Here is a 15,907-nt window from a genome sequence, read left to right as displayed (position 1 = left end):
TAATCTCCATGCTTCCTCCCTCGTGCCCTAGCATTTTTTCCCTTTTTGACATCTGCAGTGATCTTTTGGAAATGTCCTTTAAAAAGGTCAGTCTTCTACTTACAGTTCTCTAATGATTTCTCAACATGTTCTGAATAAAATCCAGAGTGATCCCCAGAGTAATCTTGCAAGGCCTTACCGACCAGGCCCTTCTTGGACCTCATGTCCTACTCTTGACCTCTTCCTTATGCCTCTTTAGCTGCTGGACCTTCTTGCATTTCCTTGAGACTTCTAAGCTCAGTCCAGTTAAGGGCCTTTGCACTGCTGTTCCTTCTGATTGGAATGCTTCTCCCCAGGTATTCATTTTGCTTACACCTACGCTTTAAGTCTCTGCCCATCTGTCACCTTCTCAGAAAGACTATCTCTTCAAGCGTACCCCCATTATTCTCCTTCCCCTTTTCTGTTTTTTTTTTACTCTTTTGTAGCACTTTTCCACATGTGAAGTTATGAAGTACCTCCTGTTTATGATCTCTTTTGCCCAGTAGTCTATAAACATGTCTTGTCATTGTATTTGAAGTACCTAGAATGGTGCCTGGCATTTAGCAGCAGGCAATGCAGTCATATTCATGTATTGAACAAATGAGTGACTTTAGACCTACAGGCTGATAAATTATGTGAATAGAGACTAATTGTGCACATCAGTATGTCTGGTTCTGTGCCTCAGATAGATTACAACTTGGGTTGCAGTGGTTTATGTGTGATAGAAGCACTAAATTCAATACATAACATTTATGGAAAAATTCATTTGAGTTCCAAATAAGTAGCTTATGTATGGCTTTTTGGAACACAATATATTTAAGTTGTTCATAGCTTGGCTTTCCATAAACATAGCCCAAGATTTCAATGATGCATTTTGTAATAGTAAATGTTGTTACTAAGATTATGCTGTTTCTAAGAGAAATGTTATATTTTCTGGTAGTCATGGAGCTCAATAGGTGAGCAAGGTAGGAAGTTCTTGACAGCAGTATTAGTCAAAGTTTTCAGGCAATTTGTTCATTTGGAGTAGGACCCTCACTATCCTTTAAGGATGTCAGGGGGAGGTGTGAATTTCTCTGCCTCCTTAGAAAAATAATTGGCAAGAGGTAGGATGAGTGTCAGTTGTAGGAAGTAAACAGTGCTCCATTTTCACCTGGGAAAGCGTGCTCAGCCGGAACAAAAGCAGAAAGCCCCACGGTGATAACTGGAATTGGGTGGAAGCTACAATGCGGTGGGTTTGCAGAGGCCCAGGATTTACGTAGGCAATTGTGATGTTAACAGTACGGCAACTGTAATTACGAATCCCATCTCCACCTGCCCATGTCTTGCCCTGGTTGGCAATACTGGAGGGTTTGCAGAAGGGGCGTGGAGGGAGGAGCTGACGCGCTGAGCACTGGCTGCGTGGACACTGCTGCTGGACATGCGTTGTTCCTGCAATGAAGCTGCCAGCAGCCCTATGATGGGTGCTTCTAGAATCTCCATTTCATAGATGAGGTGGCTGAGGCTAGCAATGGATACGCGGTGCAGCAAGGATGCTGTGCTGGAATACTAATCCAGGGCCGTCTGACTCAGAAGTCAATCCTGCTTTCTGTGACATTCTGTGATTATAGCTGCATAGGGCTGGGGAATAAGCAATCGATGGCGTGGACTCTGAGGGCAGCATTTCAGAAAGTTGTCAATATTCTTGTATTTTTCTCGAAAGCTTTTAAAGTCATTGTTAGGGATTTCGGGCCAGATTGGAAGGAATTACAAGACAAGAATAAAGCACACATTCATTCTTAGGTCTTATAGTTCCTATGTAGCTTTTTTGGGGGCGGGGGGTGGGTGGGTGGGTGCGTGTCAGCATTTATCCCTCTGCAAGAGCATACACACTAAAAAGAACAACTGAAATCACCAGTTTCTATGACTATCCATATGCATGAATTCACAGCCAGTCACAGAGCATCATCTCTGCTCTGCTGGAGTTTGAAAGTTCTTATCAGTTTAAAATATTTTTATTTGCTTTATTAAACAATGAATAGCTATTGTGATGAATCCAACACCGAAAAATGGGAGCAAGAAAATGGGTAAATGAATGCTACATGTAAATACTATGATAATTAAAAAGTTATCTGCAATCTTCAAACCACAAACTAATATAGGGCAACTGTTTCTGAGGCCAGAGGTCTGTGGGTCCTTATGGAAATGGGAGTGAGGGAATCCTGCTTCGGGGCATAGAGCATAGAGGGAATAGCTTCTCCTGCATTCTTATTTCCATAAGAAACCTGATTTGAGGCTTTTGGTTTCAGGTCTGGAGGTCTGAGATTCTGAACTTTGCCCTGCTCTTAGAGTCTTACATTATTTGCTTTGTTTAAATCATTTAAGTTTAAAAATAATCTGTTTATAGAGACATTTGCCTTTCGGCCTGCAGGAAGACTTTATATGTGGGTGTATGTTGTGATTTGCTCACACCCACACTTCTAGTCCCTTACAGCAATAGCCTTCCTCAGGAGCTCCCACATAAGCTTTCTGTGAAGTATTCAAGAGCATCCTGGTGATGAAAAATGGGGTGGGAATGTCCACAGTGGTCAGAAGTGTCCAGAAAAAGCATAGGTGCTTAAATAAGTATTTGATTAATTAATAAGCAAAAACAAATCTCTTAGTTCCCTTTGTAGTTCTACCCAATTTATGCTCATGAAGGTACACACTCAAATATATGGTTGTCCTTAAATAAAAGGCATGTCTAGATATATTTTGATAAGGGTTGCAGATCTTGAAAATGTTTAACTTTGTATTTATAATTGGCATGTGCTTTTAAATTATTACATAAGAAACTTTCCATGAGTTCCGATTCGCAAATGATTTAATATAACCATATAACAAATATATCATTTACAGTGAGTGCTACAGACAGAGCAGTGACAGGTCAGTAAGGTTGCCTGGAAGCTCTGTAGTCTGCTTGGTCGTTGAGGCTTCAGATGGGCTGAAATCGCCGGCACTGACCTGTGCTTGTGCCCCTGTTAGCTGGGCTCCGCTAAATGAGGAAATAGGCAAAGATGATGATGTTTCCATTTTGCTGTCCAATCCCTCCCTACTGCTTTCTTCTCCTATCAGAACTGGCTTTCATGATACCAAGAGAACTAGAGATTTAAGTGATCATCCCAAGAGTCTGTGATGAACGTGATATGCAATGGAAAAGGAGCTCTAATGGTGAGAGTTGGTACTCTCAGGAGGGAGGAAGGTCTTTTTCCTCCCCTTCTTATGTGTGCTGTTCTGTATTCCTAAAATGAACTCAGCCATTTGGTGATTTGTAAGCCATTAATGTACCCCAAATCATCAAAATAGTTTCTCCATTAAGTTTTTTTTTTTTTTTAGGAAACCATAATTACTAGAGTTAACATCGATTAACAAGCATTTCGCTTCTGTCTGGTTGACAGTCTGCCTTGTTTTTTAAGGGTTAGGTCCTGTAGAAATACAATTTGAGTTTATAATTATAAAGAAAGAGAGATGAAACGAAGCAGGATTGATTGCTTTTCCATCAGGCTTACCTTACATTATATATATTTAAATTGTGTTTGTAATACTCTCATCAAATATTTAATAGTATTTTCAGAAGTGAAATGTACTGTGATCTTCATGCTATGGATACTTATGAAAAGAAAGCAAATGCTTATCAAAATGGTGAAAAATATGTAATAGGCAACGTGCATGGATGCCACAAACCCAATTCTAGAGGAAAACATTCTTTGGCAAGCAGTCAAACAATTTTAATGTAAAATTTAATGCAGTAGGGGTGACATATTTTAGTACAAATTAATTAGATTAGTGAAGTGAAATGGTCTGAGTCAGAACAAATAAAATGAGCTGCATAACACGAGGCACTTTGCAATAATTCTTAGGCTATCAATTCTGTTACTTTGCAATTTGAATTCTATTTAGATCATCAAAAATTATATAAAACCAATTCCTGTTTCTTCTGGTTGATTACATAAAAATACAACAATGAATTCCATTTATCTGGAAAATGAACAGAAGATCACTTTCTTCAATAAAAAGTTTCCAATTTATAAAATACCTTTAATTGTTTCTTTAATTTTCCTTGCTTGTTTTTGTACTGTGGGCCTTCTGAAAAAGTTCCACTTATTTTGGGCTAATTAATTTTATTTTACTTTGTTAATTTCTTTACACTTTGGCTTCTTCTGCAAGTAATCTGGTGGTTTATTGTAACAATTAAAAAGGAAAAAGAAAAGTTGGTATGTGTGAATATAATAACTATGACAAGAAAAAAGTAGAAAGACCGATGGGAAAATGTGACCTTTTATTTTTTTATTTATCTATTTTTTTTGAAGGCAACCTTTGGAATGGTTTCAAATGACGTGATAAAGGGCTAGTATCCAAAATATATAAAGAACTTATAAAACTCAACACCAAAAAACCCCCAAATAATCGAAATTAAAAATGGGCAGAAGACATGAATAGACATTTTTCAAAGAAGACATACAGATGGCCAACAGACACATGAAAAAGATGCTCAACATCACTTGTCATCAGGGAAATACAAATCCAAATTGCAATGAGATAGCACCTCATACCTGTAAGAATGGCTAAAATTAACAACACGGAAGACAACAGGTGAAGATGGAGAAAGAGGAAACTTTTACACTGTTAGTGGAAAGGAAACTGGTGCAGCCGCTCTGGAAAACAGTGTAGAGGTTCCTCAAACAGTTAAAAATAGAACTATCCTACAACCCAGCAATTACACTACTAGGTATTTACCCAAAGGATATAAAAATACTGATTTGAAGGGTTACATGTACCCTGATGTTTATAGCAGCATTATCAGCAATAGCCAAACTATGGAAAGAGTCCAAATGTCCATTTAGTGATGAATGGATAAAGAAGAAGTGGTGTATATAAAAAATAGAATATTACTCACCCATAAAAAAGAATGAAATCTTGCCATTTACAGCAATGTGGATGGAGCTAGAGAGTATTATGCTAAGCAAAATAAGTTAGAGAAAGACAAATATCATATGATTTAAATCATATGTGGAATTTAAGAAACAGACCAGATGAACATAGGAGAAAAAAAGAGAGAGGCAAGCCATAGAATGGACTCTTAACTATAGAGAACAAACTGAGGATTGCTGGAGGGGAGGTGGGTGGGGCGTGGGCAAAATGGGTGATGGAGATCAAGGAGGGCACTTGTGATGAGCACTGGGTATTGTATGTAAGTGATGAATCACTAAATTCTACTCCTGAAACTAATATCATACTATATGTTAAGTAACTGGAATTTAAATAAAAGTTGAAACTAAAACAAACAACTGCCCCCAAGCCCCTTGACATTTTAAAAATGTGACTAAAAAACATAGGCCACATGGCTTATGTGATTTTTTTTTGCGACTGAATTTCAAATTTGAGTCTAAATTCCTGGTAGCAAAAAGTGAAACATGATGAGTTATTTTATTGTCTTAATTATGAAAGAGAACCCTATTAATTGTATTTGTTAGAGTATTTTAAGTGTGGAATAATTTTAAGAATGGAAAACCCAATTCAAAGTGGCCCTCAAGAAACAGAAAATATCCCTACACAGGGATCTGTTTGATTTAACCAGAACTTGGTCTGATGGGTTGAGATGTTCTTGTCATTTTTATTCTTTTTGAGTTGATTTCATCTCAGTCTTATCACAAGATGGCAGCAGCAGTACTAGGCCTCATATCCATTTACAACGACATATGTAGGTTGTCTTTTCTGCCTTTCTCTCAAGACAGGGAATCTTCATTTCCATTTTGTCTAGTGAATTTCCACTCACACTGTACTGGCCTAATCATTTGATCCATAACTTGCAACCAAAGGAATGCCGTGGGCTGATTGGGGTAGGCCTACTTTCCTGAACCAGTCATGGCAAGGAAACTTGATTATGTCGGACCACTCAGGGCCATTTCTGAAATTGTGAGTGTGATCTGATATAGCTCGTGAACTATATGGTCAGAGAGGGGTATGTGAACAGATACCAGAAATTAGGAAAGGGAAAACAGGTGTAACCAACAATGTCCTCTGAACAAGTTACCTGAGGGAAATAAAATTTTTTTATTACTTAGGAATTTAACCTTCTGGATTCATTTATTAGCTACAAAGGTCTGTTTGGGATTTGCATTCAGAGACAGTCATGATATTTGGAAGATTTTAATGTTAAGTAAAAATAAATCAGAAGAAATAGCTATAATAACTGTATCTCCATTGTAGAGTCTTCTGAAGATAGCTGACTTCATAAACATTGAACTTGATGGATAGATCGATGGGGCCGACCAGTTCCAATTTAAGCTGTGTAGTTTTGTTTCTACTACATTCTCCTAATATTTTTCTAAATAGAGGTAAAAATCATTGACTCTCAATCAAAATGTCTTGATTTGCAAAACTTTTCTCAAAAAAGAAGAAGCCATTATTAATTTTTTGATGGGCAGAGTGGGGATGGGAACAAGTTGAAACAAGAGGGGAATCACTGTAGTGCTAGTGCTAAAAGTTTTGGACTTGAAGTATGTTCCAAGGTCAAAGGTGCCATTACATTGGTGGTTAAGATTTTAGATAATAATGTGCCTGTCCCTTGTTTTCTCTCTCTCTCTCTCTCAGACACACACACACACACACACACACACATTCTAGTAATTTGAACCATGATCTCGAGGAGGCTTATTTTTTAAGTGTTATTTTTCTCTACAGAGAATCTATGAGATTTTAAATAATGTAAATGCTATTGCCTAGAGACGGAGGATAAAATTAACACTGAAAAATATTTTAAAATAAAAATAGATCAATTAATGACAATAATTAGTCACCTTGCTTCTCTGAATTTGACTATACTACCTGGCTTTTCTTCCTCCCAGTCTTTGTGGACAGTGTCTACATTAAGACAACAGCTCCTAATTTTCCGGCTCTGCTTTGCTTCAAGATAATCCTTTTCTTTATAGACAGTTGTCTTGGCAGGTAAATCAATTCCCATAAGTACAGTCTCCTGAAATGAAGCCAGGTTCATTGTCCTCTCTGGGGGCAGCACCAGCCAGTATTTTATTATCTTTTCCAAATCATGACACTCAATGAAGTGTGGAACTGATAAAAGATGAATTTACTTTAAGGTCCAAGAGAGAAAACATAACAGAAAATGAGAAGTTTCATCATAAATGCATCAATGAAGTTGCCCAGGGAGACTTGGTGTTGGTGAAACTATCTCATAGCCACAGAAATTGCATCTCACCTTATTCATGACTGACACTCTAATGGAATCTCTGAGTGTCTCAGCATACTGTCTGGACCTGCTTCATTTTCTCTTTCAGGTGCAAAGCAGTGTTTCTGGTTTGACCCATTGTCCCAAGATAGGCAGAGAGTTTCTTTGGCACTGGCCCAAAGGACAATAGGGAAGCGATCTAGCTAAAATTACATATTGATCTCCCCTTCAACCATCATCCTTTCCAGTTAAATTATCCTGCTTCTTCCTGAAGGGATGACTATGAGTTTTCAAAACGCACTCACCCAGCTTCTTAGGTGATAATTTTTCCCCTTACAGTCTTCGGATTTAGATTCTGATATATTTAAATAACTGTTATTTTCACAAAAAGAATACCAATTTTAGAGTGTTGTAAGCACAGACATTTGGTAAACAACAATCCTATAAGTAGGACACATTAAATATTTGCTGATATAAACCTTTGGGAAAAAAATTCATTACTATGGAAACTTGAATATTCTTCCTTTTTATTTTTCTCACCTAGCACATTTCCCTACAATCAATTTTTCGTACTGCTGAATTCTGTACTTAAATTCTCCTCCTTTATGAATTTTTACTAATTTTTAAAATTCTTGAGGCTGGAAGCAATGTAATTGTTATTTTCATATATATTTTTTCTCACTTCAGATGCACAGATTTGAATTAAGTATACCCCTTGGTTGCTGGCACACTTTCATCAGGCCAAGAAAGGTGCATCCCTGATTGATACAGTAGGTGTTCAACAAATAGTGTTCATCACTTGAATAAAGTCTTACCACTTCAGAAACTTCTCCAACGTAGGACATGGATAAGAGGACTGAAAATTGATCAGAACTATTTCCTTTACCACACACATTAGAGGTTATTGACAGTTTCTTAGTGAGTCCAAATTGGAGTCTGACAAAAAAAAATTGAAGTCTGACATGAGAACTATTGTATATTCTTTATATTTTATTGTATATGAATATTAAAGGGTAAATCATTGAATGCGATTCAACTTTTGCAGTTCTATAGTAAATTAACTAACTGCTTTAGGTATTATTATAGGTAATTATTTGATCTGATGAACCCTATCCACCTATTGTAGTAGAGAGTCAGATGTTGGATACCATCAGGAACCCTTTATGGAATTGATGGAATTCTGTTTTAGCAAGGCTCAATTCTGTCTGGATTCTACAAATGTAATCATCATTTACTAAATCTTACTTGACAGTGTGCTTGATGTTTCACCATCCACTGGGTGGCCAGGCTGTGCAGCCAAGGTAAAGAGGCAGGGAAGAAACCAGTGCATGATTTGAGGTTGCTGAGAACAGACAACACACCTACGAGGCTCGAGTGGCTTAGCAAGAGGAGAGAAAGCGCTAGTATTTAGCCTTTGCAATATGTGGGTCCCCCACGACCAGGAGAACCACTCTGCAGCCGGCCAATGCGGGCAGGGTAGCCTGCACACTCCACTTCCTGCTGTAGTTGAAGTCCCCTGACCGCTCCCCTGTGGGGTCTGAGTTACAGAAGGCAGGGACCTGCGTTAGGGAATCGACTCATGCGCTTAAGCAGAACAAACGAATGCACATCGAGCTGACACAGGCAAGGATAATCCCACCACAGTTGGGGGTAAGCCTGGCACCTGTTGTGAGGACTCTATTTCTTGGTAAGGAAGTGTTCCAGGCCCAAGGGTGATTCTGAAGTGGCCTAGTGGGGTGCGGAAAGACTGCATTTCCACACTCAGGAGACTGGATTTTCCAACACTTGATGATGATGATGATGATGAAGCAGTTTCTATTGCAAACAGACTCAACCATATATACTTTGGGGAAAAATACTCCCTTGGCAGTGTTACTGACTTTTTTTTAAGCATACGATTTCTAGAAGAGTGTTTCGCTTGTGTGTTTGACTTTGACGATAACCAAGAAATGCATTTTCCATATTGACCCTTGACATGTGTGTGTATGACTAAAACAAAATCTTCAGAAACAACACTTTCCATTAGTATGTGTAATGCACTCTAATGTTTTTTTTTTGGTTTGATTCTATTCTATTACGTTAAAAAAAATCGATCCACTTAATTGACTTCATTAATGAGTCCAAACTACTGTTGGAAAAATACTGTTCTAGGAAATGGGCCATACAGAAACTACAAAGTTTATAAGAACATTCAATGGTTTGAAAAACAAAGGGGAGGGGTGAAAAAAAGAGTAGCAAGGACTGCAAAGCAGAGAGTAATTTCATTAGTGTGGCTGTTACATAAATCACATCTATCTTTCCTGCTACAATAAACATGTGGCTGAAAAACTTTTGGAAGAAGCAACTTAAATCTTATGCATGAAGGGAGACAGAGATTCTCAGAGTCTGCTTATATGATTATTCTGGTAGAGAAAGGATTTTTTATTTTAGCAATCCATAAGAAGAATTGGTAGTCAACTTAAAATTGTATTATTATACATATAATATATAGGAATATGTCATTATATTATTGTATGTGTACTCTATTTAGGAATAAATACAAAAATTACTTTTTATGATAATATATCCTTTTAAAGTTATATTATTGTATGAATTATGTATATATACACACATAACTGTAAAGCTACATACATAATAAATATTTTAATCACACATAGATATATAATCTACCAAGCATTAAACAGCCTACATTATCATAATAGGCATTAAACAATTTGCATTTTACCTGTGTTCTGGGTTCCACTTGGCTTCCTTTCTGTTTCTCTAAAGGGCAAGACCAAGGGCTTGGGCATGTCATTTGCTCTGCTCAGGATGCTCCCTTCTATGCCTTTCTCCTGCTTCTCTCTCTACATACTCTAATTTTCATTTCCTTTAAATCTCATCACAATTGTCATATTCCCAGGCTTATCTTTGCTCTCCCAAGACTAAATCAGGTCCACTTCTATTAAGTTTTTACAGCATAGCTTTCCTTAGAGCCTTCACAATGTCATGCTCATTTTGGCTCATCAGTGTTTCTTGAGTGCCCTCCGCAGTGCCTGATACATAGCAGACACTTGAATATTTGTTGCATGACTAAATCATTCTAATAATGAAAGTTCCAATTACTTTTAAAAAAGGGATGTGAATCAGCATTCACAGCATACTGAATACTTTCCAGATCTCATAACTATCTGCTTGAATCATTATTTTTGTGTAGGAATACATGTATTCCTCTTTCCTGCCCTTAACTGGTACTGACTTGCATGTGATAAATGCTAAATAAATGTTTGTTGAATTGATTCTTCTAGGATATATATATATATATATATATATATATATATATATATATATTTCATGTAATGAAACCTGTAGAAAGGGGAATATATTTCATAGTAGAGCAAATTTACATAATCATTACGATTGTGTTTATTGATTTTCATCTTTTAGAATCAGTCGAATGAGAAGCAGAAAAAAAATTGTTCAGTGTTAATGTGCTTATGTTACAAAGTGTGTTCAAGAGGCCCTGTGGAAAGTCAATGTAATGAGAAGTATGTGTTTGGTATGTTATTTATAGTTAATGGTTAACCCATATAAAAGCTAAAAATAACAATATAAATATATAACACTGGGAAGAGAAGGGGAGGAGGGAACAAAGTAAATGAACTCCATTCTCACATTTCTTATGATGGCAGTTAATAGATACTGTCTAAAGTTAATAAGTCAAAATAATGAAAAGAAACAACCAGCAAAACCCCTAGAAACAGGAAAAGTTAAGAGATATTATCCTTGGAGAGTGTCTGTAGGAGGGGAGGAATTGGATGAGAGATGTTGCTTTTTTTTTTTTTATCATAGATCTCTGGTACTAATCAGACAAAAACCTAGGAGAGAATGTTGTATGGAATTCTCCTTAAAGTTATTTTTGAGAGCCATGCACTTTTCCTTGCCTCTGGCTGTTCCTTCATATCTTACTATGAACTGATTATAATGATTTTTTTTTTAAGAGCAAAAGTGTTGAATTGCCGTGATGGAAATTGTTGAGGCTCTCACACTGAAACACTGTTATGGGTAGAAATCTAGATCCCTATAGAATTGTCATTCACATACTCTACTAGAAATTAGAATTTCTGTGAAACAGAAAAACATTAATACTTCCCAAACTTTCTTATACACAGAGGCATTATTGAGCCTATTTAGTAGTTTATTACATAATGACGTAAATAAACTGAGGAAAAAGAACACACGAAAATTGAGCAGCATATATAGAAAATTCCCATTTGCTGTTTCCCTCGACTTAGGCTGAGCCTCCAATTATCAACATTCCTCACCAGAGTGCTGCATTTGTTACAGCTGATGAGCACATCATTGTCACTCAAAGGCCGTAGTTGACGTTAGGGTTCACTTCTGGTGTGTATATAGGTTTAGACACATTTATATTGGCATGTATTTATCATTATCGTATCGTACAGAGCGGTTTCACTGCCCCCAAGCCCTCTGTGCTTAGTTTTTAAAAAATTTTTTTTTTATTTTTATTTTTTCCTCTGTGCTTAGTTTATTCACTCTTTCCTTCTTCTTGACTCCTGGAAACCACTGATTTTTTTTAAATTTTTTAAATTTTTTATTTTTTTACTGGCTTCATACTTCAGTCTTTTCCAGAAGTTCATATAAAATGACATATGACATATGTTTGTTCACCATCTAGATGTTTTCTTCGGTGAGGAGCCCGTCAAAGTCTTTGATTCATTTTTTGATTGGATTGCTTGTTCTCTTGTTGTGGAGTTTAAAAATTCTTTGTATATTCCGGGTAATAGTTCTTTACCAGAAATGTCTTTTGCAGATATTTTCTCTCAGTCTGGGGCCGGTGTTTTCATTCTCCTGACGTTGTCTTTCACAGAGCAGAAGTTCTGAATTTTAATGAAGTCCAGCTTATCAATTATTTCTTTGAGGGATCGTGTCTTTGGTGTTGTATCTGAAAAGGCATCATCACCATACCTGGGTCATCTAGGTTTTCTCCTATATTATCTTCTAGGAGTTTTATAGTTTTGCATTTTACATGTAGGTCTGTGACCCATTCTGAGTTAATTATTATGAGGGTTGTAAGGTCCTTACATAAATTCTTTTTTTTTTTTTTTTTTTGCATGTACATATCCAGTTGTTCCAGCACCATTTAGTGGCCTCTTTATAGTGTTAAATTCTGGCTGATTTTTTAAGGAAGCTTCATTTAGAAAATTTATGAGAAAATAACATTAGGTCAAGTACAGGGAATTGGTTTAGGCTGGCTTCACAAGTTAAGAGTCTGATAACTGGTTTCACTGGGCTGAAGTCAAGATGCTGACAGGGCTACATTCCTTTCTGGAGGCTCTAGGGGACACTCCTTGCCCTTCCTTTTTCCACCTCCAAGATGCAGCCCACATTTCTTGGCTCATGGCCCCTTCATTTACTTTCAAAGCCAGAAACATTGAATTTCTATGCCTACTCTTCCACAGTCGCATCTCCCTCTGACGCCGTCCATCCTCCCTCCCTTCTCCATTTTTAAGGACCTTTGTGATTACATTGATTCCACCTAGAGAATCTAGGACTTTCCTATTTTAAGGTCAGCCGATTGTCAACTTTAATTCCACTTGTAACCTTAATTCCCCTTTTGCTGTGTAAGGTGATGTATTTACGAATGTGAGAGATTGGGAAGGACATCTTTGAGGGGCCATTACTTTGCCTACCAGTGTGATGCTGGATAAAACTTATAGTAACAATGAAAAATTATAAACAGTTAACACACTGTGCTTCATTTTATCCTTCAACAAATCTATGAAGTGAGAAACTGGGGTTTAGAAACTTGGATTAACTTGCACAAAATTGCATGACATGAAAACTTGTCTTCATAAACATGGTGCTACATACACTCTGCCTCCTATTTGGGCATGAAAGTATGAGGCAAACCTGATTCTATGACTGGGCTCCATGTTTTGCATGAAGACTAGTGCTAAGTCAAGCTAAATATATTTTAGAGTTTCAATCTAGGTGGCTAACCACCCCCCCCCCCGTTTTTTTTTAAAGAGTTTATTTATTTGGGGGGGGAGAGAGAGAGAGAGAGAGAGAGAGAGCGAGCACAAGTCTGGGAGGGGCAGAGGGAAAGGGACCAGCAGACTCTGCTGAGCAGGGAGCTGACGTGGGGCTCTATGCCAGGACCCTGAGGTCATGACCTAAGCCAAAGGCCAACTAACAGCCACCCAGGTGCCCCCTAGGCTGGTCAGCTTTTAAATGTATGATTGTGACATGAAATAAAACATTTAAGTTGTTTTATGGTTTCAAATTTTTCTCACCTTCTGCAGTCTGTGATGCCCCTTCTGCTAACAAGAATTATGGGCGTTTTCATCTATGTTTAGTCATATTATCTAGACTTGATCCTTAATATTTTAATTAATAATTTTTCCCTTGCTTTTTGTTTTTTAAGCCTTGTTATTCCTATGAACGAGAGGAAGCTCAGATGTTTTTAGCACTGGACTATATTCGAATACCTTTTACACCATCAAGAAACCATACTAAATCAGGAATGGTATGAGGATTTCTGAATGTATTTTCACTCACCTCATCCTTCCTTAATTTAACACTCACATAATGCCAACCATTATGCTTGATGTAGGTTGAAAATATTTAAGGGTGTGAGAGCCTGTGCAAGTTTATTACCACAATTGAATACTAAAGTACAATATTGGAGAAGTACATATTATTTTCAATCTTTTTCATGACACATTATATTTTGAGCTGCTAACATGTAACAAAAACATTTATTTTTTATGAGTATTAAAGGAGAATCTCTATTTTTTGAATATGGAAGTCTAATAAAACTGTTGATTAAAATTTGAATTTAGCCATATTGAGAAATGAACTTCAAAAAAAAAAAAGGAAATTATCACACTCTAGGCAACAAGACTTTAGCAACAAGACTTCGTATGGTGCTAGGTCCTGATTCTTTATTGATATGGTAAATCATCTTATTCAATAATTGAAATGCCCTCTAAGAAAGAGTGTAATAAATATTTGTGGGTTAAGTAATGTTTTATTTGGGTCGTGTTGAAATCATTCTTCTAAGTATTGGTTTTATTTAAGCCCCAAATTCTCTTTTCTTACAAAGTGTTCAGAATGCTCCATGATTTGTTACAATAAATTCTATAAAGAATGTTTGAATTAGGAAGATCTACTAATTAAACTAATTTCATATAATGATCGTCTCTCTACATGATGACATTCTATGAATAAATGGTATGGTGTTAGAGGCTCATTTGTTTTATAGATGGAAGAGAAAAACCTGAGTATAATTAAGTTAGATTTGTTTTCTGCAGGATTCTCGGAAATCTGGAAATGTACACCCTGAGCTTCAATATTTATGGTATGTATATGCAAGAAAATTGTAGGCTTCAGTTTGATTCTCATTGCTTTACATATGGTGATACATGAATGTGGGATAAGAAGGATAGAAAAAAACAAATGGAAGAGGGTTTTATTAAACATTTTGCCATCCCAAGGATTCTCAGCGAAGTTGCCATACAATGGCAATGTTCACCAACATTCTCCACAAAGAATCATTTTCTTTGTGCCATTTGGCTGGAATTCACAAGTGGTATTAACACAGTAGTTTCAAGATAATCAGTTTTTGAAATGTGATCATTATGAGTACATTTCAACTGTGGTCCTCATAGGCAGGACTCTCTTATTTATTTTTTTATCCCCCACTGCTTATCCTGTGACGTGGTGGGAGTACTCAATACATGTTTGTTGAATGAAGGAAGGAGTGAATTAAAATTCTTTTTTCTTCTAGTAACATAAAATGTTTTATTTAATCTTGCTCATCTTTGTCACCTCACGTATCAATTGGGAACCTGGACTAGATGGTCTCTAAGGTCCCTCCAAGCATCAACATTTTGTTTCTCTGTGATTCTTTTCTTCATTTGGTTGTGGTAGATAATAGGGTCTTACTCCTGTCTCCCTTGGTTGTTACCTTTGCCTGGATGGCAGAGAAGATAGAGACTCCTAGGTACTGAGACTCGATGGTTACTTATTAATCCTAACCATTGAAGACAGCAGTGTGGGAAGTGGATTTTGGTGAATGGTAAAGGCTTCTAGCAGCTTCCACTCTCGAATTTCATGGTGATTGGATTGCTCAACATAAGGTTGTGAGCACTTTATCCTTTCCCGCTGAGCCTTCTAGAGGCAGTGGGAATGCTGAATGGCTCTTACAGTAGGCAGCTTTGTCAGGAGATTTATTCTAAACGACCTAAAACTGTTTTAGAATTACAGAAGATTCTCTCCTGCTGTGTCCTGAGGTTTCAGGTTCACTGACTTGTTTTTTTTTTTTTGTAGGGTTGTCATCCACTCCAGTTTGCCTGGGACAGTTCCCGTTATTACCTGCTGCCTGCTGTAATTGTTAATGGTGCCTCTTTCACTCTCAAAGTGACCTGCTTTGGACAATAAATTATAGGGTTACCTACCACCTTGGCTTTTTTTTTTTTATTTAAGATTTTATTTATTTATTCATGAGAGACACAGAGAGAGAGAGGCAGAGACACAGGCAGAGGGAGAAGCAGGCTCCATGCAGGGAGCCCGACGTGGGACTCGATCCCGAGTCTCCAGAATCACGCCCTGGGCTGAAGGCAAATGCTAAACCACTGGGCCATCCGAGCTGCCCAACCTTGGCTTTTTTTTTACTCGTGTAGA

General features: G+C 37.2%; 1 long non-coding RNA gene across 3 annotated transcripts in view; it reads left to right on the top strand.

The window, feature by feature from the left end:
• Nucleotides 1-15,681, top strand: part of LOC144304487 (uncharacterized) — a 171,707-nt gene extending 156,026 nt beyond the window's left edge. The window contains exons 5-9 of one of the 3 annotated variants that reach the window (XR_013371388.1): nt 6,244-6,371; nt 7,907-7,969; nt 10,646-10,746; nt 14,536-14,582; nt 15,554-15,681. This is a non-coding gene — a long non-coding RNA (uncharacterized LOC144304487). The remainder of the gene's footprint in view (nt 1-6,243; nt 6,372-7,906; nt 7,970-10,645; nt 10,747-14,535; nt 14,583-15,553) is intronic. The other 2 variants (XR_013371389.1, XR_013371390.1) reach the window with 2 other exon arrangements.
• The last annotated feature ends 226 nt before the right edge of the window (nt 15,682-15,907 follow it).

Source organism: Canis aureus, chromosome 34 (genome assembly GCF_053574225.1).
Source record: "Canis aureus isolate CA01 chromosome 34, VMU_Caureus_v.1.0, whole genome shotgun sequence".
Classification (NCBI taxonomy): domain Eukaryota; kingdom Metazoa; phylum Chordata; class Mammalia; order Carnivora; family Canidae; genus Canis; species Canis aureus.
This window is presented reverse-complemented; position numbering and strand designations above follow the sequence as displayed.